The following is a 25,026-nucleotide window of genomic DNA, read 5'->3' as shown; positions in this document are numbered from 1 at the left end:
ACTGCGGCTACCTGCACAGGTACATCCAGTAAGAAATAGAATTCCTGAATGTATCCTCACTCGGCAAAACATACCAATATGTCGTTAAGATGCTGTCAAGATCAAGCAAAAATTTAAACAGAAGAAGCGAGACTTTGGATCTATGAATCCGAAGCAAGGGAAACGTGCCCCCAAACTGCAGAACAAAGGACAAATCTAGGGGGTGGCCCAAGACAACCCGCCAAAGCTGTAAGAAAAGAAAAACAATGCGAAGCTGAAAAGATACACGGGAAAGTGGTGTGAGGTCCATAAGAGCTCCACTCACAACATAAGTGAGTGTTGGGCCAAGCAGTCACTGGTGGCCGAGCTAAAGGTTTTAGAATTAGATGCATGTTCCGACTCTAAGTTAGAACCTAACAAGAGGAATGAAAAAGTGAAGCATATTCTCAAGGCGGAGCCCAATGCCACCTTTGCCAGCACGAAGATCCAGAAGGAGGGACCCAAAGATCCATAGCACAAGGTGTGTCTCTTCCACTCCCAGATGTGGGTAAAGCACTCCATCAGGTGGCTTCACCAAGGATGAGATCTTTGCGTGAGGTAGCAGTGTAGCCTTCCATACAACATCAAGCCCTCCATGAATGAGGTATTGTGTGACGTTTCTCCCCTTGATGTTTGTGATGTATTATTAGGACAACTATACTTGTGGAAGTGACATGCTATGTATGAATCAAGACCCCGTGTTTGTATAGCTATAAAAAGGGTCTCTTTCACCTCTAATTACCTCACATTAATATGTCAATCCGGGAACGTTTGGTTATTTCAAAGAGTGACTCAATCCGAGGCTATTTGTCAGAGTAATGCTAGTAGTACAGCGTCCTACAAAAACACAAGAGTAAATTGATGCTTGTCTATGACTAAGTCCCTTCAAATGACTAAAGCACACACTCTTAAAATTAAGCAACTTTATCAGTCAAGGGTTCGACAGCAGTAGTCCATCCCTTTGGAAACTGATGGAAAGGAAACTAGAGCATGGATCACGGGTCTGGGAGCGAGGCAGTAAATGAAGAGGCTCACTACAGCCATAGATCGTCTCTCACACCAAATGCAAGTAAATGAAACGGAAAATAAAAATGGAGCGGCAAATAGGAAATTAAACAAAAAATCTAGGAAGGAACAACAATGCTTAAAATGGAACATCAATTCTGAAATGGATCAGCAATCACTATAACTAAACCTCGCGAGTAACAATCAACCTTTATCCTATCAACTCAAATGCTCTCATTGTAATCAAAACTCCAATCTTTCATTCTCAAGCAAATCACGCAACCAACTAAAGGAACAACAATAACTCTTAATTATGGAACAACATGTGAAAATCATACACATGTAACCCTTTAAAGAAGTAATCTGATTTAATACCAATCATCAACAGGAATTACAACTGTGTTTCAAAATGGAACAGCATGAATTTTGAATCATAAATAACACACCTTTCAGATAATTTCCTTAACACACATACTCAGTATAGAAGCTCTATAACATAATGATAACAATCTTCAATTAAGTCTGATAAGATTGCATCCGCTCTGAAAGTATTGATAATATAATGTAGAGTCAATAGAAAGAATATTAACGAACAAATCTTAACAGAGTATGTGATGTAACTTGTAAAGTATATCAGATTACCAACTAACGATGATAAGCAAACCACGCAGAAATCAAATCGTAGTGATACAAAAGCAAGTGTCCTCCGGGGCTGGGCCCTTAGCCTCAAGGGTACACCGCTTTAAGCTAATCCAGACGCGAAGATGAGATAATCACCAAGTTTTTATTAATGCATAAAAACAGAAAGTACAATGAGCTAAGTTCAACGAGACTCGATGATAAAAGTTCTGTCTTTAACAAAAAGTTACATAAAAGCATCTCTCCCCTAGACTAACAGTGCCATCCCTTTATATAAGGGTAATGGCGGAGATGTCTAAGTGATAAGATAAATAAAGCAGCGATCCCTCAGGATCGAAGATCCTGAGTGATTCGCCAATCTGTTAATCCCTAATCACTTCTTTCTCCTCTGCCGAGCTGGTGCCTTCTCCACCTTTTCCGAACCGGTTTGCTTCAGCCTGCTTTGCCTCGTTTGCACTCGGTCCTTCGTTAAAGGGACAAAAGTTACCCTATTCTTATCTTCTTCTTTGGAACAACAGCTCCTCGTTTTTACCCTTTCCTGCACAGGAGAATGACAACTATCAGCGGATAAGTCTTTGCATACTAATTCCACATATTCTACCACAATTCTCTATTGTTTTCCACATTCATGATGTAAAAGATTCTTAAGTCCTACTGAAAAGCCACTGAAATGATCATTAAAAACATACCTTTTTAGTACTCCACACACCCCCCTGCTTACCCTGTTTCATGCCCTCATGAAAACGTTGTAGTTGACATGCAAAGCAGTGAGAGAGTAGGCTAGAGAAGGAATCTCATGCGGAGGTCTACAGCCATGGTGAGTGACTAGGTAGTCAAAGAACTGACCTGTTTGACCCTCAGGCATCTCATATAGGGCTTGATATCCGGGTGCAGGGTGCCAGATAATTGGACTGCGGAATCTATATCCTAACCAGGATGGTCCTGCCCTCAAAATGCTTTCGCGATAGAGGTTCAAACGATTGGTAGCTAGTTGAAAATTCTCATACTTAAATGGCTCCCTGAGCTGGATGTTTGGATTAGAGGTTCGGTACTGGAATTTGGCTGCATCAATGGCGAGGTCTTTGATAGAAAGAAAATATTCTAAACTTTGTCGAATGAGTGCCTCGTGCATGGGTCCTAATATTTCAATGACACCTGGAGTTCTCATAAGGTTTCTATGTGCTTTCCATAGCTGTACTGGGTCCCTAGGCTTGGCCCTTACCCACAAGTCTAGGCCATTTTCCTATCTCTGGAAAGTGTTATAGGCTTTGAGCCATTTAATTTGATTAACCCCGAATGAGATGAATGTTTGCAATTGAATGTCCCCAACAAAAGGGCCAGGGTTCAACTCAGTCTCCTGATCTAGCACGAGGTTATGCAAATAAAATTCACATAGTAATCTCTGGACCTTCACTCCATAATGTTTACAACAATCTATGAAGTCATTGACAGTGTTAATTTGTATCGGGGCACCTGCTTTAACAACCTTTATTTTTAATTGTAAGTATCGTTCCAATAAAAACAAAGCATAGTTTTTGGCAGGGGCCCTACATGCTAAAACGTCATTGTATAAAGAACACAAGGTATCCATCTGTTTGATAACAGTATCTAACCTACGGGTTACCTTTGCAACTTTCTCTTGTTCCTTTTGCCACCCCTCAAAGGCCTGGCTTTCGGATTGATTGACGTTCCTTAGTTGCTGTTGGAGTTCTTCATACTTCTCACGAGGGACTGTTTGCGCTCTAAGCTTCCCCATTTCTTGCTGAGCATGTTTCAATCCTTTGTGCAAGGTCCTTGTCTTTGGATCTCTTTTCCATGCATCAGTGGAGGCTGGGAGTTTTACCTGAACTTTCTTATTGCATTGTTTCGAGTTTAGAACCCTTATCACCCCTGTGGGTGGAGCCTCTGTTTGAATCTCCTTGTTGTCCTTTTCTTTTTTAACACGAATACCAGCTGGCAACTGTTCCTTTTCAAATGGAACAACAGTCTGTCCCTCAACATTATTTGGAACAGTAGCTGGACCTTCAACTTCATTTGGAATGGCATCTGGGCCTTCGGCTTCATTTGGAATGACAACTCGGCCTTCGGCTTCATTTGGAATGGCAGGTGGGCCTTCGGCTTCATTTGGAACAGCAGCTGGGCCTTCAGCTTCAATTGGAACAGCAGTTGGGCCTTCAGCTTCAACTGGAACAACAGTTGGATTTTGGGTAGGGTTTTGATCAACAAAGCGATTCTTAGTCCTCCGTCGTTTTATCCTGCGGTTTCTTACTGCAGTGGTCATATTTTTCTTACTGGCAGTCTTTCTTGTCCTCTGCCTCACTTTCAGAATCTTGATCTACTGGTGGAGCTGTGCTATTATGCTCAATAACCTTCGTTGTTCCTTTCGTAATTCTCTAATTTCCAATGTTTTATTAGAAGGAACAATAGGCTTTTTGCTGCGTTCTGGGTCGTGACTAGTCCCTTGATCTTTCTCCTGGGGTGCTTCTTCACTGTTTTGTGCTGGTTGTTCCAAGGTAAGAACCCTAAATGATTCCGTGGCTTCACTTTCTATTCTTACTTCCTCTGGAATTTCTTCTGGTGCCGTGGGAACAGATTGTTCCCTCTTAGTATCTCCTATCTCTTTTTCATCATGAACAGACAGATTTCCTTCTTCTGCCTCTTCTGCATGTGGTTGTTCAGGTACATCTTCTTCCTGGGGTTTGTCGCGGAGGTATGGTGGAGTGGAATGTTGGCCATACTCACCCATATTGGCCAAGATTGCGGCCAATTCCTCTTCTCCCACTGGGTCCTGTGGTGGGCTACCTACCTGCTGTCCCATTTCCTCCTCCTGCCTCGATTGTCTGTCTTCTGCCTCAGGATGCTCAATTTCTATTTCAGGATTCTCGGCTTCTATCTCAGGATGTTCAACTTCTGTCTCAGGGGGCTCGGCTTCTGTCTCAGGAGGCTCGGCTACTTCATCATTTTCTTCTTCGGATCGCTTAGCCTTCTCGGCCTCCCCTTCATTTTCTCCTTCAACTTGTTCTTCTTCTATTTTTGGTCGTGAGGGTTGTTTATCCTCAATTACCACTGGCTGGCTAGTGCTTTCCTGGAGTTTTTCCAGCCTTCCTCTTATCTGGGCTAACCGAACTGATTTTCTGCGTTTCTCTGGCTATTCTGGTGTATCAGTGTCATGTTTGCGCTTTGCTGATTCCTGACGGGTTTCTGGTCGTTCGGATGTGCTTGCAACATGTTTTTGTTTTCGTAATTCTTTGCGCTTTTCCGGACATTCTGGTGTGCTTAGAGTATGTTTATGTTTTGGGGAAGGTGTTGTCGCTCTCCCCTCAATTATTGCAATTAATTCTTTCCAGCTACTGGGTGAGGTTATGACTAACTATTAGTTGGATTAATCCATGGTGGCTGACAACTCACTCTACATGCTATGCCTTTTTCAGGCTTCGTGCGGCGTCATGGAGTAGAGAATTCAAAAGTGCAGGAAGGTTTACAGAGCATTTTTGCTTTAAAACACCTAAGAGTTTAAGGTGTCGTGGCCTTACCACGTCTTTTCTCCCCTCACAGGTGATGTAGCTTTGCACTGTTCTTGCTAATTCTGCCAAGGTTTCTCCTAGCGTTGCTGTCAAGACTCCCTTCCCTTTGATTGTTAAGCTCTGGCCTTCGTCCTGGAAAATTTCCATGATCTTCTGGAGTCTTTCCTTCTTCAATGTCCATACAGGTCCGGTGGCTGGTAGTACCGAGACTTTTGCAAGTATATCGTCGGTGACTGCTATCCGCTTCCCCCGCACTGTGGAGTGATCCTCCTGCAGGTTCTGCAGAAATTCCATTGCCACTGTTTCATTGGACTCCTTCAGGCGACTGAGATAAGTTAGCCATCCCGCTCTTTCCAGGATCTCCCGAGCAGCAGCGGAGACTGTCAACTCCTGTGGTTCGCTTCAAACCGCCTTGCCTCCCATGGTTTCACTGTGGATTCTCAATGGAACAGCAACTTCTTGTGCTGTTTGAAACACAGAGAGGGTAGTAATCCTCGGATTTAGAAAAAAACACAGAGTATGCAACAGAAATGAGTTATGAACAACAACTTGTATAGAAAAAATAGAAATGCCATGCCGTTAAACCGTGCCATTTCCAAGTACACTATCTTTCCTGAATAGTGAGCTGACACATAACCCAGGGAATCATGAGGTGAACCTCCCCCCCGCAATGTGATAGGCTGCCCCAACCATCAAAGAAAGGAGCAGCACCCCGATCTATAACCAAGTCATAAAGGAACAGTGTATGAAAATATGCCATGTTTAGTAAAACAACGGATTGCCGAAATCGAGGCATAAAGTTAGATCACGTATTACGTAAGAGGCTACTGTGATATGATGCGAGGCCGGGGGATAGGACGTCTGTTGTACTTGCCAAATCTCAAGTGGTCATTGTCACCTTCTTTGCCATGATTGGTGTAAGAAATGTCCATGCGGTATATAAGACAGGAGATAATGTATGATTAGTGCCTAGGATATAAGAAACAAAAGAGTATTAGTATCCTACCTATTAGTGTAATTAATGTGACTTCGATACCATTAACAGTGCTCTGCTGCCGACAGGTGTCCATAACCTTGGCAAAGTTGTTTATTTCTCCCCCGGAACCATGATCCTTTATGTGCATATTAAGGAATGTGATGTCAAAGTGTAGGCCATTATGCTGGCTTGGTAACCAAGTAGCCATAATGCCATTCATGAGGAGGGGGCGAAAAGTGGGCAGGCCAGCTCGTGATGAGACCTCCTATTCCAAGGTTTTTTTTCTTTTGCTATACCTTTTGGACCATATCCCTGGTGTGGTGGCCATAGTGGGAATGCCACTTCGCTTCCATCCTCATGATCATGGTAGGCTAGCTCTTAATAAGACCCCCTATCCTGCATTTGACAATTTATAATTCATTTTCTTTTTTCTTTCTCTTTTTTGATAAAGCACTTTTCCTTATATATCCACAAAGGGTGGTTCAACACTCCTTAAGAGTAGGAATGGTGGAAGAAGTCTTATCATCTCAATAGGAGGATATAAACCCTTTGCTCTTATTCCTGAACAAAAATCAAAGAAAAGAATGGCATGATAAAAGATAACCAATCAAGGCAAGATTAGTAAGACAATGACAACAAAAGATAAGTAGATCCTTCCTTCTGTCCTCTACCAATAGATAGCCTTACAAATATTGCGATTTATAATTTCCTGATTTCAGTGTGTTGTGATTTTGGATTCATTGCATAAGTGCATCGCTTGTCTCTAAAAGACTTTGAAAGAATAGGGGCAAGAAGCATCCTTACTTGGACCAGCAAGAGGTTAGCTGTTTCACAAAGAGAGAAGAAGTATACTAGATCAATAAAGGAGCATAAGTTTCAAAAGTGCAAATGCCGTTCCTTTTGAAAAAGAAACAACAGAACACAGCAATGCCATTCCTTTTGAAAAAGGAACAACAAAAATCAAAATGCTGTTCCTTTTAGAAAAAGGAACAACAAGACAAGCGAACGCCATTCCTTTGAAAAAGGAACAACAAAAATCAAAAGTGTTGTTCCTTTTGAAAAGGAACAACAGAAAATCAAAAAAGTGTTGTTCCTTTTGAAAAGGAATAGCAGAAAATCAAAAAGTGCTGTTCCTTTTGAAAAGGAACAGCAGAAAATCAAAAAAGTGTTGTTCCTTTTGAAAAGGAACAACAAAAAATCAAAAAGTGTTGTTCCTTCTGAAAAGGAACAGCAGAAAATCAAAAAAGTGTTGTTCCTTTTGAAAAGGAACAGCAGAAAATCAAAAGGTGTTGTTCCTTTTGAAAAGGAACAGCAGAAAATCAAAAGGTGTTGTTCCTTTTGAAAAGGAACAACAGAAAATCAAAAGGTGGTGTTCCTTTTGAAAAGGAACAACAGAAAATAAAAAAGTGTTGTTCCTTTTGAAAAGGAACAGCAAAAACATGAAAATGCCATTCGTTTCAGGAACGGCAGAAAAATTGAAATCTATGTACAAATAAGTTTGAAGAAAAGAAATTATGTACAAATTGTGAAAAGAAATGAATTCCTTAATGAATTACAGGTGAGGAAGATTTCTCTTCCTCTCCTAGAATCTCCATATCAGCGTCTCTGCGTAGCTGTTGGCAGAAGGATTCCCGAGTGAGTGGTTTACGATAGAGACGAACTCGGTGGCCATTCACTTTGAAGGTATATCCAAAACCGTCAATGGTGGTTAAAGTGATGGTCCCATTGTCATGTAACTTCTGGATTTCATATGGTCCTAACCAACGAGTCTGGAGTTTCCCAGGGAAATCCTGAAACCGAGAGTCGTATAATAGAGCCTAGTCTCCCTCATGGAAGACTTTGTTTTTGATGAGGGCATCATGCCATTTAGCTCACTGTTATTGAATCAATGCTATATTTTGTAGTGCGGAGAGCCTGATTTCGTCTAATTCATTGATCTGTTGTAGTCGATTAATCTGTGCCTCAGTTAGATCTAAGCCAACTTCCCGTGTTGTTCGTAATGTTTGGATTTCAAAATCTATAGGGAAAATGGGTTGTTTTCCAAACACTAATTGATAAGGTGAGTAACCAGTGGTGCTTATCCATGTTTTTCTATAGGCCCAAAGTGCTTCAGGTAGTCGGGCAGCCCAGTCACGCCTATGTGAGGCAATGGTTTTTGTTAGGATCGATTCTATTATCTTATTGTTGCTTTCTACTTGTCCGTTCGCCTGTGGGTGATATGTAGTAATTTTGTGTTGGACATGATAATTATTAAGTGTTGCTGCTAATCTATGGCCAGCAAATTGTGGTCCTCCGTCTGTGATTATTTCCCTTGGAAGGCCATAACGTACAAATAGATGGAATAGGAACTGTATAACAGAGTCCTCTGTGGCTCTTGGCAATGCTTCTGCTTCAACTCACTTGGTGACATATTCTGTTGCCACCAAGATATATGTTCTCTGATTTGATGAGGGGTTGATGGGTCCAACGAAATCAAGAGCCCATCGCTCAAATGGTTCGATGACTAAGTGAGGTTTAAGAGGCATCTCATCAGCTTGACCAGGACGTCCCACTCGCTGGCAGCTGTCACAGGCTTGGACAAATTTCTTTGCATCTCTGAAAATCGTGGGCCAGTAATATCCTATCTGTAATACTTTGTGTCCCGTTCTACGCTCAGCGAAGTGTTCCCCACATGGTCTGTCGTGACAGGCTTTTAGGATGTCAAATATTTCATCTTCTCGAACACATCTCCTAATATGCATGTCTACCCCCGTATGAAACAAATAGCCCCCAATCCAGGAAAATCGAGTACTCTTCTGAACAATCTGTTTTCGCTCATTAGGGGTTAAGTGTTTTGGTAGTTTACCTACTGCAAGGTAATTGGCAACATCGGCGTACCAGGGTGTTCGAACAGCAACAACAAACAGATGTTCATCAGGAAATTGATCTTCAACTGCTGCTGCATCAATTGGCTTTGGCATTCTCGAGAGAAAATCGGCTACAGGATTCTCTTTTCCAGGCCGGTCCTTGATTGTGATATCGAATTCCTGCAATAAAATCAACCATCTAGTTATTTTGGCATTTGTGACAGGCTTATTTGCTAAGTATTTTATGGTGGAATGATCCGTATACAAAATAACATGATAGCCAGTAATATAATGTCTAAATTTATTGACAGCATGTATTACAACTAGGAATTCCTTTTCAGTAACAGTGTAATTTAATTCAACAGGGGATAAATTTTTGCTGATGTAATAGATACCATATGGATTTTTATCTTCTTCCTGCCCAAGGACTGCGCCAATGGCTGTATCTGATGCATCAACTGATATTTGAAATGCAGATCCCAGTTTGGTCCTCGCAGGACTGGGGCTGTGGATACAAGCTTCTTTAAATCCTTGAAAGCACGTTCACATTTTTTTGTCCAAAGAAAATCAACGTTACCAGTTAGTGCATATAAAGGTGCAGAAATATGTGAATAATGTTCTATAAATCTTCTATAATATCCAGAAAATCCAAGAAAGTTGTGTACCTCTGTTTGAGTAGTAGGAGTGGGAATAAGCAAAAGTATTTGGATTTTGGCTGGGTCTACCTGAATGCCGGTTGCTGAAACATAGTGTCCTAGAATAAGTCCTTCAGTCATCATCATGTAACATTTTTCATGACTTAAGCAAAGCGTGGCAGCTATACAGCGTTGTAGGACTTTTTCTAGGGTATTTAGCACTGGATAAAAATCATCTCCATAGGGTGTAAAGTCATCCATATATACTTCAAGTCCATCATTTATTAAATCTGCAAAAATGCTAAGGATAGCCCTTTGGAATGTGGCAGGAGAATTACATAGGCCAAATGGTAGGACTCGGTAGGCAAATGTCCCCCAAGGACAAGTGAAAGTTGTTTTGTCCTAGTCTTCAGGGGCAATCTGAATCTGATTGTATCCACTGAAGCCATCCAGGAAGGAAAAGAATTTTTTTCCTGCCAAAGTATCTAGCACTTGGTCTATGAATGGGAGTGGAAAGTGGTCTTTTTGTGTTGCTTTATTGAGTTCCCTGTAATCCACACAAATTCTCCATTTCCCATTCTTTTTTGGGACGACCACAAGTGGAGAGACCCATTTACTGTCAGAAATAGGACAAATAAAATTAACATCTAACAGTTTCTGAAGTTCCGCTTTCACCACATCCTTTAAATGAGGATTAAGTCTTCTCTGCGGTTGACGGACAGGTCTAGCATATTTTTCTATATAAATGTGGTGTGTACACAAATGTGGGTCGATTCCTTTCATATCAGGGTAATCCCATGTAAATGCCTGTTGATATTTTCTTAATAAATGGATGAGCTTAGTTTCTTGTTTAGATGTGAGGTTGGCATTGATATTTAAAGTTTTTCCCGGTTCAATTTCCACAATTTTACTATTTGCGACAGAAGTAATAGGTATTGTTTGATCATGTGTGTCTTTCAGAGGATCTTCTTCTAACTCATTATCAAATGCTGCTTCTATCATGTGACATTGTGTGCAGGATTCAGCTTCGTTTTGACTGATGAAATTATTAATGGCATCATCTTCTGTTTGATCTTTAAAATCAAGTGCCTCTTGTAAAGTCAATGGAGATCTAATGTTATTAGTAAGTTATGATACAGGATACTTGTTAGTTTTAATTATTGTAAGACTTCGCTGCGCTAGAGGGTATAGAACCAAATTCTTAATATCAGGTCCTTTAGTTATGGTCATATTTCCTTGCCAGCAACCAATGTAAGCATCGGCGGTGGCAAGCCAAGGCCTTCAGAGGATTATCGGGTGTCCATCAAGTCGGGTTTTTGGATTAATTATTAGGAAATCAGTCGGATATTACCAGGAGTCTACAGAGACCATGACATCGTGTAGAGTACCTTCTGGTCTAATCACAGATCGATCGGCCAATTCTAACAAAGTAGAGGTAGGTCCTACAGATGTAATGCCGAGTTTTTGACAGGTGGTGGTTGTTAAAATATTGATTGCAGCTCCTAGATCAACTAAGGAATTAGACAAGGTCTGCCCGTAAAATTGAACAGTTACAATTGGATTTCCTGGGTCTTCATATTTGATGGGTGTTTCTTTCCCAGATAAGAGATCAGATGAAGCACCGACTACTTGGACTCTTGGATTAGTTGTTATATTCCTCCTTGGTTTCTTTATGTAGAATTCTTTAATAGTTTTTGCATATATAGGAATATCTTGAATGGCTTGGAGGAATGAGATTTTTATGTACAAATTTTGTAATTCCCCCAAAATGTCAAAGTTAGGATACTGTAAAGGTCAAGGTATGAATAATCGTTCTGGGAATGGGGGAGAGGATGTGGTTGCTTGATTATGAGACTGCTGATTATTTACATCCTCTCGTTGCAACTGATGTTCTCTTACTAACTGACCTTCACTATGAATTGTTTTATCTCCCTCATTTTGAATGATACGTCCAGATCGTAATTGAAGATCATTACACTCCCGCAGATCAGGTCCTATTTCTGGTGATTCAATGATTTGAAGAGATTGGACCGGTCTGTTATTTGGATTGGGGTTGGGTTGGGCTGGGAGTTGCTGTCTCAAATTAGACTGGGGATTTTGTTGTAGAGCTGGCATAGTAGGTTGAGGGAGCGGAATAGTTCCTACCAGCTGTTGCATCGTTCTTTGCAAGTTTGTCTGCCAGGATGAACCTTGTGAAGTAGGGGCGGTCCATTGCGGAGGATATGGGCTATTTTGCCAATATGGTGAATTATAAGGGAAATTCGGCCAACTAGATTGATTTGGATGATTCAGCCATGAGTTTGAAGAAGGAAACGGTGGTGGTGACCAATTTGAGAATGGGGGTGGGGGCTGATTTTGCCACATATTATATGGTTGAGCGTTATATTGTGGAGGCTGAAAAGAAGAGGTTGGGTCTGAAAACATACCATATTGTATTTGCTGCCACTGGCGGCGCTGGTTGATCAGGTACACTGATTCTGGTTCTTCCTCTGCTTCCTTATATACTGCCTTTAATCCAAGAAGTGAGGGGCAGCTTTCCGTAAGATGATCATTTGTACAGATGGCACATGTTTGGACTGTATCCAGTGGACACTGCTTGTGGCTATGTTTTTTTTTGCATCAGGGACAAAAGATTGCCAAATTCTGTTCTGCCTCCATCTCCTTCTGTTTAGCCTGCATAATATCAATTTGTGTAGTTAGTGTCCCTAGAATATCAGTTTTAAAATTTCTAATAAATTTCCAATTTCCACACGCGTTACGCCTTCTGTTGCTATCTTATTGTCTCTTGCAAACCGATCATATTCTGCCGGTTTTATTCTTGTGCTGCCTCTTGAACTCCTGATGCATAAATCAATAATGTCAGCAAAATTCTCTTGATAAATATCCCCTTTTCCCATAATGTTTAATGTTTCGATCCACTGTTGCTTCATGCCTCTTATTAATGCAGTTTTTAACACATTATCAGGTAAAGGTATTGATGCATAAGGAGATCTTTGTAAATTATATTGAAAACGTTCCACATATTCCTCTAATGTTTCGTTTGGTTTGGGTGTCATTTGAAATATTTCATCTTTCAATTCTCTAGACCTACAATAATCCTGATATTTTTTTAAGAAGGATTCTTTCATCTAATCCCAATTGTTGATGACCCCACCACCTAGTCCCATAAACCATATTAGAGCAGCCCCCTTTAATGTCGAGGGGAATAATTTTAATTTCTGGGGATCGGTGGTGTAATCATATCCCCTACACAACACATCAAATTCGAATAAAAATGCATCCAGATCTTCTGATGTAAGACCGTGAAAGGTTGGGAAATGTTGAAGGGAGATAGCTTTCATGGGTGCATTTGCTGCAGAATCCACTATAGGATATTGTAATGTAGAGGTTTGAGTATTTGGCTGATTCTGAGCCATATGATCGAATATGTGCCAATAACCTTTTGGGGTATCTAGGAGGGTATTCCTAGGTTGAGAGCGAACGATTTTAGCAGGAATAGTTTTAATGGCACTTCCTTTATCTGGGATAAGAGGAATACCTGATGTATGAGGAGATTGAATTTCCTCAACAATGATTTTTGCAGCGCTCCCCTTATCTGGGCTATTTAATGGCTAATCTGTTCCAATGGGAGATTTTGGTTCTTCTATTTCCCCTGTTTCTCCTTCTCCTTCACAAAAGTTACTGAAATTCCCTTCCTACAATAGTTCTGGAGTAGAATTTTCAATTTCCTGAAAGTCCTGCTCTTCAGTTTGACTATGCACCTCAACAAAGGCTACAGATGGTGATCCTGTGGCCTGAAGGGAACTAGTAGGCTACTTGGAAATGGTTTTCCTGAAACCTACTGATGGCTGAGATTCTATTTTCTTATAGATTTCGTCTATGAAAGTTGTTCGGCCAAGGGTCACCGACCCCTTAGCTTTTTCAGGTTTGCATCGAAGCTTGATATTATTTTCTGGTTTTTTCTGCTTAGTCATGCACTCAAATAAACTACTAAATTATATTCAATCAAAGCAAAAGCAAATCTGTTAGGAAAGTGGACAGTGGATCAGGGCTTTTACATGCTCCGTACGCAGGTTCTTACCTTTCGTTTTTAAGATCCAACTCTTTCCTAGCAGGTTCGTACACTACTCTGAAAAAGACAAATGGCTACACTCTTTCCCCGGCAACGGTGCCAAAATGTAGAGCTATAAAAAGGGTCTCTTTCACCTCTAATTACCTCACATTAGTATGTCAATCCGAGAACGTTTGGTTATTTCAAAGAGTGACTCAATCCGAGGCTATTTGTTAGAGTAATGCTAGTAGTACAGCGTCCTACAAAAACACAAGAGTAAACTGATGCTTGTCTATGATTAAGTCCCTTCAAATGACTAAAGCACACACTCTTAAAATTAAGCAACTTTATCAGTCAAGGGTTCGACAATAGTAGTCCATCCCTTTGGAAACTGATGGAAAGGAAACTAGAGGATGGATCAAGGGTCTGGGAGCGAGGCAGTAAATGCAGAGGCTCACTACAGCCACAGATCGTCTCTCACACCAAATGCAAGTAAATGAAATGGCAAATAAAAATGGAATAGGAAAGAGGAAATTAAACAGCAAATCTAGAAAGGTACAACAATGCTTAAAATGGAACAACAATCACTATAACTAAACCTCGCGAGTAACAATCAATCTTTATCCTATCAACTCAAATGCTCTCATTGTAATCAAAACTCCAATCTTTCATTCTCAAGCAAATCACACAACCAACTAAAGGAACAACAATAACTCTTAATTATGGAACAGCATGTGAAAATCATACACATGTAACCCTTTAAAGAAGTAATCTGATTTAATACCAATCATCAACAGGAATTACAACTGTGTTTCAAAATGGAACAGCATGAATTCTAAATCATAAAGAACACACCTTTCAGATAATTTCCTTAACACACATACTCAGTATAGAAGCTCCATAACATAATGATAACAATGTTCAATTAAGTCTGATAAGATTGCATCCGCTCTGAAAGTATTGATAATATAATGCAGAGTCAATAGAAAGAATATTAACGAACGAATCTTAACAGAGTATGTGATGTAACTTGTAAACTACATCAGATTACCAACTAGTGATGATAAGCAAATCATGCAGAAATCAAATCGCAGTGATACATAAGCAAGTGTCCTCCGGGGCCGGGCCCTTAGCCTCAAGGGTACACCGCTTTAAGCTAATCCAGACGCGAAGATGAGATAATCACCAAGTTTATATTAATGCATAAAAACAGAAAGTACAATGAGCCAAGTTCAGCGAGACTCGATGATCAAAGTTCAGTCTTTAACAAAAAGTTACATAAAAGCATCTCCCCCCTAGACTAACAGTGCCGTCCCTTTATATAAGGGTAACGGCGGAGATGTCTAAGTGATAAGATAAATAAATCAGTGATCCCTCAGGATCGAAGATCCTAAGGGATTCACCAATTTGTTAATCCCTAATCACTTCTTTCTCCTCTGCCGAGCTGGTGCCTTCTCCACCTTTTCCGGACCAGTTTGCTTCAGCCTGCTTTTCCTCATTTGCACTCGGTTCTTCGTCAAAGGGACAGCAGTTACCCTGTTCTTATCTTCTTCTTTGGAACAACAGCTCCTCGTTTTTACCCTTTCCTGCATAGGAGAATGACAACTATCAGCGGATAAGTCTTTGCATACTAATTCCACATATTCTACCACAATTCTATATTGTTTTCGACATTCACGATGTAAAAGATTCATAAGTATTACTGAAAAGCCACTAAAATGATCATTAAAAACATACCTTTTTAGTACTCCACAATGTTTTCATTGTTACTTTGGGAAATAAGTTCTATAGGATACCAGAGGTAGCACCACCTACTGCCATCTATTTGGTTACTCCAAACAATGTAGTAAGCTCATTTCCAACGACAGGAAATTTGTTTTTGTGATGATACGCCCTCAAGGAAAGAATAAGATAGTGGCCATGACCTCTAGACAAGGCCCCTCTGCATGACAACTATAGATGGACGAGGTCGTGGAGGAGTACGCGGACATCTTCACCTCCCCCGTAGGGGTTCCTCTACACTGTCAAGTCAAGCACTCCATCGATCTTACCCCAGGTGCGTCACTACCCAATGGACCAATCTATCAGTGCTCCATTCTGGAGAATGATGAAATCAAGAGGTAGATTCAGGAGCTACTGTAGAAAGGTCACATCCGTCCGGTCGTGTTGGTATAGAAGAAGGATGGGACTTGGATACTATATATTGAATATCGGGTGTTGAACAAGATCACTATCCATAATAGGTACCTAATCCCATAGATTGTTGACCTCCTAGACTAACTGAAGGGGGAAAAATATTTGAGCAAGATCGATTTAAAGTCAAGATATTACCAAGTAACAATCAAACCCTCTGATGTGTGGAAGACTACCTTCAAAGCCAAGGAGGGCCTTTTCAAATGGTTGGTTATGCCTTTCGGATTGACGAATGCTCCCACAAACTTCATGAGGCCAATCGATGACATCTTGTAGCCATTCACCAACTCATTTGTAATGGTATACATGGATGGCATCCCAATCTTTAGGTAGAGTTGGGAAGAGCACCTCCACCACATCTGATAGGTTCTCCAAACACTGCAGCAACACAAGTTATGTGCCAATTTGTAGAGATGCACTTTTGGCATGACCCAGGTTCAGTATCTAGGATACATTATTGATGAACAGGGGGTACATGTGCATCGAGCCAAGATCCAAGTCATTTGGGATTGGCCATCTCTAACCACTCTAACAGAGTTCTGCAGCTTTCTAGGTCTTGCCAACTTGGCCCTTGAGTCAAGTCAACAAGGGAGGAGCGAAAGAAAAATTCTTTTGGTCTGAATCTCAACAAAAGGCATTCACAGAGTTGAAATATTGCCTCTACTCGGAACTAGTGCTTGCATTACCATACTTGCAACAACCATTTGAGGTCGAGACAAATGTTTCTAACTATGCTATTGGGGCAGTCCTTACTCAACACGGGCATCCAATGGCATATCACAGTGAGACACTTTAAGACACAGTTCAGAAGTATCCCAATTATGACAAAGAGATGTATTCCATTGTGTAGGAATACTAAAAATGGAAGCATTACATTTTGGGGAAGGAAACGGTCATCCACATAGACCACCAACCCTTGCAGTTCATACAGACCAAAGGGAAATTGCGGAATGATCGCAATCAGAAGTGGTCTACATACCTACAACAGTTCCATTTGAATATCAAGTATAAGAAGGGAAGCACCAATAATGTTGCAGATTTCCTCAGTTGACCACTGATCATGGCATTAACCACCGTGATCAACTCTTGTGGGCACAAGACTTCTGATTGGCCACTTCTCTACAAAAGCGACCCATAATTTGGCCATACATACTAGGCACTCTTAGAGGGTCAACATGTTCCATATTTTCACCTCCAGGATGCCTTGTTATGTCACTTGGGTCACCATTGTGTTCCTTCAAGTAAGCATGCCAAGATGATTTGGGAAACAGACTACAATCGGGCTACTCGGCATTTCGGGGTTGAGAAAATGGTGGCAATATTGCAGAAGTATTTCAATTGGTCGAATCTTCGATAGGAGGTCGGGAAGTACATCAGATCATGCATTGCTTGCGCCATTGCCAAATCGACCATCAAGAAGCAAGGCCTCTATACCCTGCTTCCTACCCCTAGTTGACCTTGGGAATCCATCTCCATGGATTACATGTCGCACCTTCCTTCTATTAAGCATGGAAATGACTATGTTTTTTTGGTCGTCGATAGGTTCTCGAAGATGGCCATTATGGAAACCTGCAAGAAGAATATCACGGAAGAAGCCACTACTAAACTCTTCTTTGAATGAGTGTGGAAACACTATGGGATCCCACAGTCTATCATCTTAGATCAGGACAACAGATTCCTTAGTACATTTTGGTCTAGTTTCTGGTCGATGTTGGACACACTACTCACAAATTCGACAACCTTCCATCCTCAAACTGATGGCCAGACAAATTTTGTCAACAAGATGATCGTACACATTCTACGCATGTACAACTCAAAGAATCCATGCACATGGTATGAGAGCCTCCCATATGTTCAGCACAACTACAACCAGGCTCTCCATAGCTCGAATGGCCACAACCCTTTTTGCGTAGGCTTGGGATTCCAGCCACTATGTCCCATTGATGTGGCCATGCCATTTGCATCTACTCACGTAGATTCGGCTCATGGAAAGTCTGAAACAGATACGGAAAACAACTTCATTTAGAACATCCAACATATTCTCTAGCAGGTCCACGAGATTCTGGAGAAATCAAATGCTAAGTACAAGACGTGACATGATCAACATTGGGTGCCACACAAGTTTCAGGTGGGCGACAAAGTCTAGTCACATTTGCAAAAGGAACACCTTATCAGAGCCTATCAGAAACTTAGACCACTCCGATATGGTCCTTATACCATTACCAAGGCTGTGGGAGACAATGCATTTGATCCCATCATTCCCCCATTCCTTGGCCTACACCCAATGTTCAATGTGGACCTCCTTTAGCCATACTTTCCACCATTACTAGACACATCTGACATTGCAGAACAACTCACACCCACAGAGTTAAATCCAGAATGGATGGAACAAGCTGCAACTGATCAGATAATGGATACACAGATAAAGCACACTTGCAAGCAGAATATCCAACTGTATTGAGTTGTCAAAGTAGGCCATCTCCTTCACTAGGGTAAGTGGCTCACCAGGGACCAAGTTCAGTAGAAGTTTCCTCATCTCATGGAGGATCTCAACAAAATGGGGACCATTGCTTCCTAACGGGTGAGGAATGATCCATGTGGATATTGGTGGCCACCTGCCAAGTCCACTTGGACCCCCACCATTGTTTCTTTCCGCTTTTTAGTTTCCTTAATTGTAGCACAATTTACTATTTTTAGCAGTTTTTTGGGTCCTGAACTTCTGGAGCCATTTTGAGGCCCTAAACGACATTTCTTTGGGAAAATTGGGAGCAACATGGGTCCATGGATCGATTTTTCTCTTCCTGAAGTTGTATTTCTCATATAGATCTTTCTAACAAGATATTGTGTGCGTTAAATTGATATTGTATGCCAAGGTTACGGCCTGGGGAAGTTGATGTACCAATTTACCCAAATGGGGCCCACAGTTTGGCGTTTCATCTTCTAGGGTTAGGTTTTTGGATGTTTATGGTTTTCCATTGTTTCTCAAGAATAAATAGGACTTCGAGCCTCACTGTCACACAGTTCAGAGGCATGTAGCTGCCACATCTCTTCTCAGAGATAAGCTACCATCACCCTAGCTTGTTTATTTCCATTTCTGTTTGTAAGCATATTTCAGTATTTTAGAGTAATTAAATGAAGTATTATTTTTGATACATCTCTATATGTATGGTTATATCTATAATTTGTTGTGTTCCTGTTTAAATCTGGATCACACTATTACCTTTTTCTTCTTTATATGTCCTTCTATCTTGATAGTTTGAGGAGTGGTGATTACAACCAATCAATTACAAGATGTTGACAGATTCCTTTCTTCTTTCTTTAGGGTTTGTTCCTGGTGTACATCCTCTTCTTTTTATGTTTCTCATTCCTTTTCTTCCTCCTCTTCACAATCTATGTAAATTTAATTTCTTCTCAACACACTTATGACCTTTAGTGTAGTTTCTATCACAACTGTAACAAAGCCCTTTTTCTCCTTTTTCTTCCAGTTGTTGTGGTGTCAACCTTGTAGGTTGTCGAAGGCTAGGGGAAACAACACTTCCATCTTTATAGTTGTGAGTGGTAGGCTTCCTTGTTGCCATAATTTTTCTTTCCATTTTTCTTGCTAACTTGAATGTCTTATCTAATGAATTAGGTTCCCAAAGGCAAACCTCATGTTGGATGTTATCCTTTAAAGTCCCTATGAACACATCAATCCTATGTTCCTCTGGAATATCTTTTACCCTTATATTTAATTTTTGGATTTCCTCAATGTGCTCCATCATTGAATCCTTTTGTTTGGGATTTATCAATTGGCTAAAAAAAATTTGCTTTTTGTATCCTCATAATGTGCTATCATTTCTTCCATAAAAATTTCCCAAGTGACAAATTGTTTACGACAGAAAAGCCATCGATACCATACAAACTTATTTGGTTCCAAATATAAAGTTTCAATGCATACCTTTTATGTGTTTTGCACATTATGGAGATCATAATATTGTTCCATTTGTAGTATCCATGTTACGGGATCCTTGCCATCAGAGTTCCTCATATCGATCTTTGGAATATTGTGGGTCTTTGTTCCAATGTTAGAGTCTATGAAATCATTATTAACATTTCTTTTGTTTTCATCATGAGTTTCCTCTACTATATTTTCACCATTAAGAAGCCTTTCTTGTCGCAACTTTGCCAAACCTTCCTTTAAACCTTCCGTGTCTTTCTTCAAATCTTCAATGTTGTCATTCTTTGAATCATGATTAACATTTCTTTTGTTATTATGGGTTTCCTCTACTACCTTTTCGCCATTAGGAAGCATTTCTTGTAGCAACTTTGTCAAACCTTCCTTCCAACCTTCAATGTATTTCTTCCTATCTTCAATGTTCTCTTTCATACCATCAATCTTAGCTTCCATTCCATTCATCTTAGATTCCATATTTGCTTCTGTTACTTTTTAAGAGAGTGAAATTTGTTTCAATTAGGCTCAAAATTTAGATATATCATGTTGCATTTCTTCCTTTTCTTCATGAGTCATGCTAGAGACTTCACATTGCTTACTAGGTGTTTCCATTTTATTTCTTAGGGGCATCAATTAATGATAATTATGTTTCACTATGCCCTTTGAGCTTCAAACTAAATTTTCAACCCAAATTTATGCAAAATTTTAAAAAGACTACACACCTTTTTTCGCTTTGTAGAAGATCGATATTGAATCTATTGTATCTCTGTAATTGCGGATCACCCAAGTCTGAAATTTCATTTTGCAGTAGCACTCTGAGTCCTCTTTCCAATGCCACTAGTCTGATCAAAATTGGATTCTCCAAGAAAGAGTTATTCCCAATCTCCCACGATGACCTGATTATATATATTTTCAGTAGAGTGAACTTGTACGATGTGCCACGCGTGACTGTGTCAACCTTCGGATCTGAAAAAATATACACAGAAAACTACAATCCATTCTACTTTTGTAACTTCTTACCAAATTTCAATCTGATGCTCAGAGAGAAAGTTATGATGATTTTCCCAAGGTCACCTATTTGGAATCTAATTCAGGAGTCTGCAAAAATCCTAACTTCCTTAAATCATACCTCTGAAAATATACCAAGCCAAGATCTTAAATTTAGACCCGAGCTTCACCAACATTTCTGATCAAATGGGTTTTAATTTCAGAGCCTGACCCTTCGTAGAAACACAATTATAGCAAAAATTCCACGATGGCCTATTTGATATGGAATTATGGAGCTTGAAAAAACCCTAACTTCCTATGATCATATCTTTGAAAATATAGTGAGACAAGATCTGACATTCATGCCCAAGGTTCATAATGGTTTTGGCTCAAATTGATATTCTTTTCGCTTCTCAAACTTTGAAGAAAAAAAGTTATCACGAAAATTCCACAATGACCTGTTTGGAGCAATGAAACCCTAGAATCCAAAGATTTGATACGAAATGCTATGAAAACAGCTCACAAAAATATATAAAATATAGATCAACACGTTAGAAATCATCCTCTTCGAGGGGGAAACGTCCTTTACATTTCACAAATGAACAATTCTTGGATGATACCAATGACAAGACCTCATTTCTATATATAGGAGTCTAAGGGGTCATAATATAATCAAAGCCAACATAACAATAATAATGTAAGGGCACCACAATAATAATAGTGGGCTTCTATTGGGCACAATAATAACAATATGGGTACTACATGGGAACAAAAATATAATAAGGGGGTTGCACTAATAATAATAAGGTGTTACAGTAGTAGTATAGGGACCTAACACAACATTTATTTCGGGTTACTTTTCGACTGCAGCTACTGAGGAGTAATGTAAAGCCTAACTGACCATTTCATCATTCTGTTGTATAAGCCAATCTTTGAGGAGGATCCACCTTGCATGTCCCAAGAATTAATGGAGGTGATACTTAACATTGCACATTGGTATGCCTCACCCATCGACACCTTCATCAGAGTGTTTGTCGAAGATAAGCCTCAAAATGTTCTACCAAGGTATACCATGGACAAGATGGTCATACAATAGGTCTCATATCACCTCTCCACAAGGTTATCAACAAGACTACATAGGAAGAAGAAAGCACCATGGCACACTCTTCCATTCCGGATTGTATTATATGAGATTATGAGCTTGAAAGATGTAGATTTCGAAGCTAATGAGATATTGAAGTTCGAATTCAACACCAAATAACTTAATCTGTATGATCCCTAGGTATTTTCAAGAACCACTGTGTGAAGGTGTACTATCCATGGATCCAAGCGATATTTCACTTGCACGAGGAGGATCCTTGAAGGTACTGTTACAATGAATCCAAGCTCCATAAGATGGTGAATATATCCATCACTAGGAAGGCTGCTTGGAAGGCTTCTTTGTAGTAAGTAGTAGTGCATGAAGCAACAACAAAAATAATAATAAGAAGTAATCCAATGCATGACAAGGTTAAGAGGAAGATTTTTGAGAACCTAGAGGCAGAGAAAATTTGCAAGATAAGAGAAGATCTTATCAAAGAGAAAGTAGCTTTGGCAATGGAGGCAAAGAGGGAGCAACAAATAAAGAGAGAAGAGAGAAGGAAGAGAGAAAAGCGAAGGCTATAGGAAGGAGAACGAAAGTTGTATGAGACAAAGAAGAAGTTGAAGGAAGAGTAGGAGGTCAGAATTATAGAAAGAGAAAAGAAGCAGAAGTAGGAGGAAGAAGAAAGTGAAGGTGAGATGATAGAGAAAACAACGTCCATATAGGTTGAGGAGTCAGAATAGTCGACATCTAAAGAAGAGGGTGAACAGACACATTATCACAAGTTTCCTCAGGAGATTAAGAAACTAATTGAAGTGACTTCCATGGAGTTGGGACAAGAGCCACAAAATGAAGACTCTGAACTTATGCTGAGAGTGCGAGAGGTCTTCTCTCAATATCCACCACCTCCAGTGTCAGAACCAATCCCGAGCAAGCAAGGAGAAGTTGCTGTATTTGATGATGATCCAATTATGGATGTGTATAATCTATCATTTGACAACTTGCAGGAGAATATTATACAGGCACAAAGGAAGTACTTTCCGGATGATCATGTGTCATCTATATTCATGAAGGAAACGTTGATAGTCATATATATCATAAAGAATCCAACTATCGTTATCGATGCCACCTTGGCCTATGCAAGAGAAACGAGCTCAAAATTTAAGTTCCTATTGGTCGAGAATGAAAAAAAGGAAAATAACTTGTAGGCTCCCACGCAAGAGGTAGAAAATCGCAGAGAACCGAGCATCATTTCTGTAATTTGATAGATGAGGAAAATGATACTTGTTGAAATCTCAATGCTTGAGACTACCATGCAAAATCTTTACGACGGATTCATCATTGTGCATAAACCAATTGTCCGTGTGCATGGCTTAGTGTTACACAAAAATATCGTCACCATGATTATTTGCAGTCAGTATGGGTCTATCATCACTTGTACTGTCCTCCTAAGCAAGTCTCAGACCTCAGCTCTTAAAGTCAAGCTTTGAAAATGGGAGAAAGACATTAAAAATCAATGTAACTTTCGGTCCACACTTTCTTTCACTGTCACCTGCGGTCCTGCACCTTCTGTTTACAAAAATTGCGGACCTGCCCACTCTGTCCCTAACGGTGTGGGTGCGGACCCCTATGAAAGTCAAAAGGCGCAAGTTTTATCTTTAAAAACTCACTTTGGGTTAATTCTAGAGGTTTCTAGAAGGAATTTTGACGTGGATTGTTCGCCTTGAGGTGGTTCATGCATCCCAAAAGAGAAGGAGCTAATCCCTTGATGAGAGGAGCTATCCCTTTGAAGGAAGGCTTTATCCCTTTGAAGGAGGACTTAGTAACCTCCCTCCATTGCACTATAAATACAGGCATTGGGCTGGTTACTAAGGAGGTTAGAAGCTGAACATTTTTGAGGGTAAATGCTGGTGAAATCAAGACTTCCTAGTCGAGCTTAAGAGGAGAGATCACATACCTTTTTGGCTTCATTTGGGAGTGAGTGAAACTTGTCAAAGTAGAGGAGACTTCTTGCTGGACCCTGGGAGGAGCTTGTACAACGTCAAGGCAAAGGTTGTAAAGTTCTTCCTCTTTTGAATTAATACAATCAAACTCATTTTTCCCAACAAGTATCTCATGTTATTTGTTTCATGGTCTCCTTGACTTTCATGTTAAATATGTTTTATGATATTGGCTTTTCAGGTGCTATTTAATTTGTTTTCCTTATTTGTGTTTGCAGATTCGCGACAAAGGGGCTCATTTGGATCAAAGGAGCGAGGGCATCCACAAATTTGCGTTGTACCTAAGGTAGGCCCTAAAAACACTTATTTTCCATTGTTTATAAAAGCATATTTAGAGAAAGATAGTGTCTAGTTGGTTTGCTTGTCATTAGGTCTTCTTTAGATTCTAGGAAGGTCTATCTTGTCTGCAAGATCGACTTATTCCATGTGACACTTAGTAAAATGGAGCAAATAGTTTGTTCAAACTCTCAGGAACATACATGTTGCCATCGTCAATGTGCAAGAGTGGACAATGCGGTACAAAGGGGCCCCACTTCACTTGCCAAAGTAGATGAAGTGCTTGAGAAAGGAAAGTGTTGGGTGTGGAGCATGATTATTTAGAGGTCTTTGTTTCAGCCGGATGTATACCCCAAGAAATTTGTACACCCCTCCATGAGAGGGGGAATTGTCCCCCCCACGGGGGTTCGGGGGGGGGGGGGGTTCCATCCCCCCTGGCTGGGGGGTTCGGGGCCAGTGGTTCCCCAGCGGGGGTTTTGGGGGCAACGCCCCCGAAGCCAAAAACAGATGTAAAATTTCCTTGTAAAAGTATAGTAATTTCTAGTCAATTTGGACAGTTCATTAGGTGGATGATCTGATGGTAGAACTTATGTTTAGTTTAGGGTATTCTTCCCTAGAAGGAAACCCCTCTCTTTGTATGAGGGCATTGTATTGAGTCTGTGTAATAGATGTGTATTCTCCGAGCAAGAAATAGAGAGGTGAGACTGTGAGAGAAAACAGAGGATATTAAACAGGATCTATTGTAGGTTGTGTCTCTTCGTTTTTCTAGATAATAGAAATGAAGGACTGGCTGTTCGGGGTGGACGTAGCCCAAACTGGGTGAACCATGTATATCTCTGTCTCTCTAGTTTTATGAGTTTTCTG

Source organism: Pinus tabuliformis, chromosome 6 (assembly GCF_031772625.1).
Source record: "Pinus tabuliformis cultivar Carrire ecotype Pingquan chromosome 6, CPIR1, whole genome shotgun sequence".
NCBI classification, from domain to species: Eukaryota; Viridiplantae; Streptophyta; class Pinopsida; order Pinales; family Pinaceae; genus Pinus; species Pinus tabuliformis.
Note: the sequence above shows the minus strand (reverse complement) of the source record.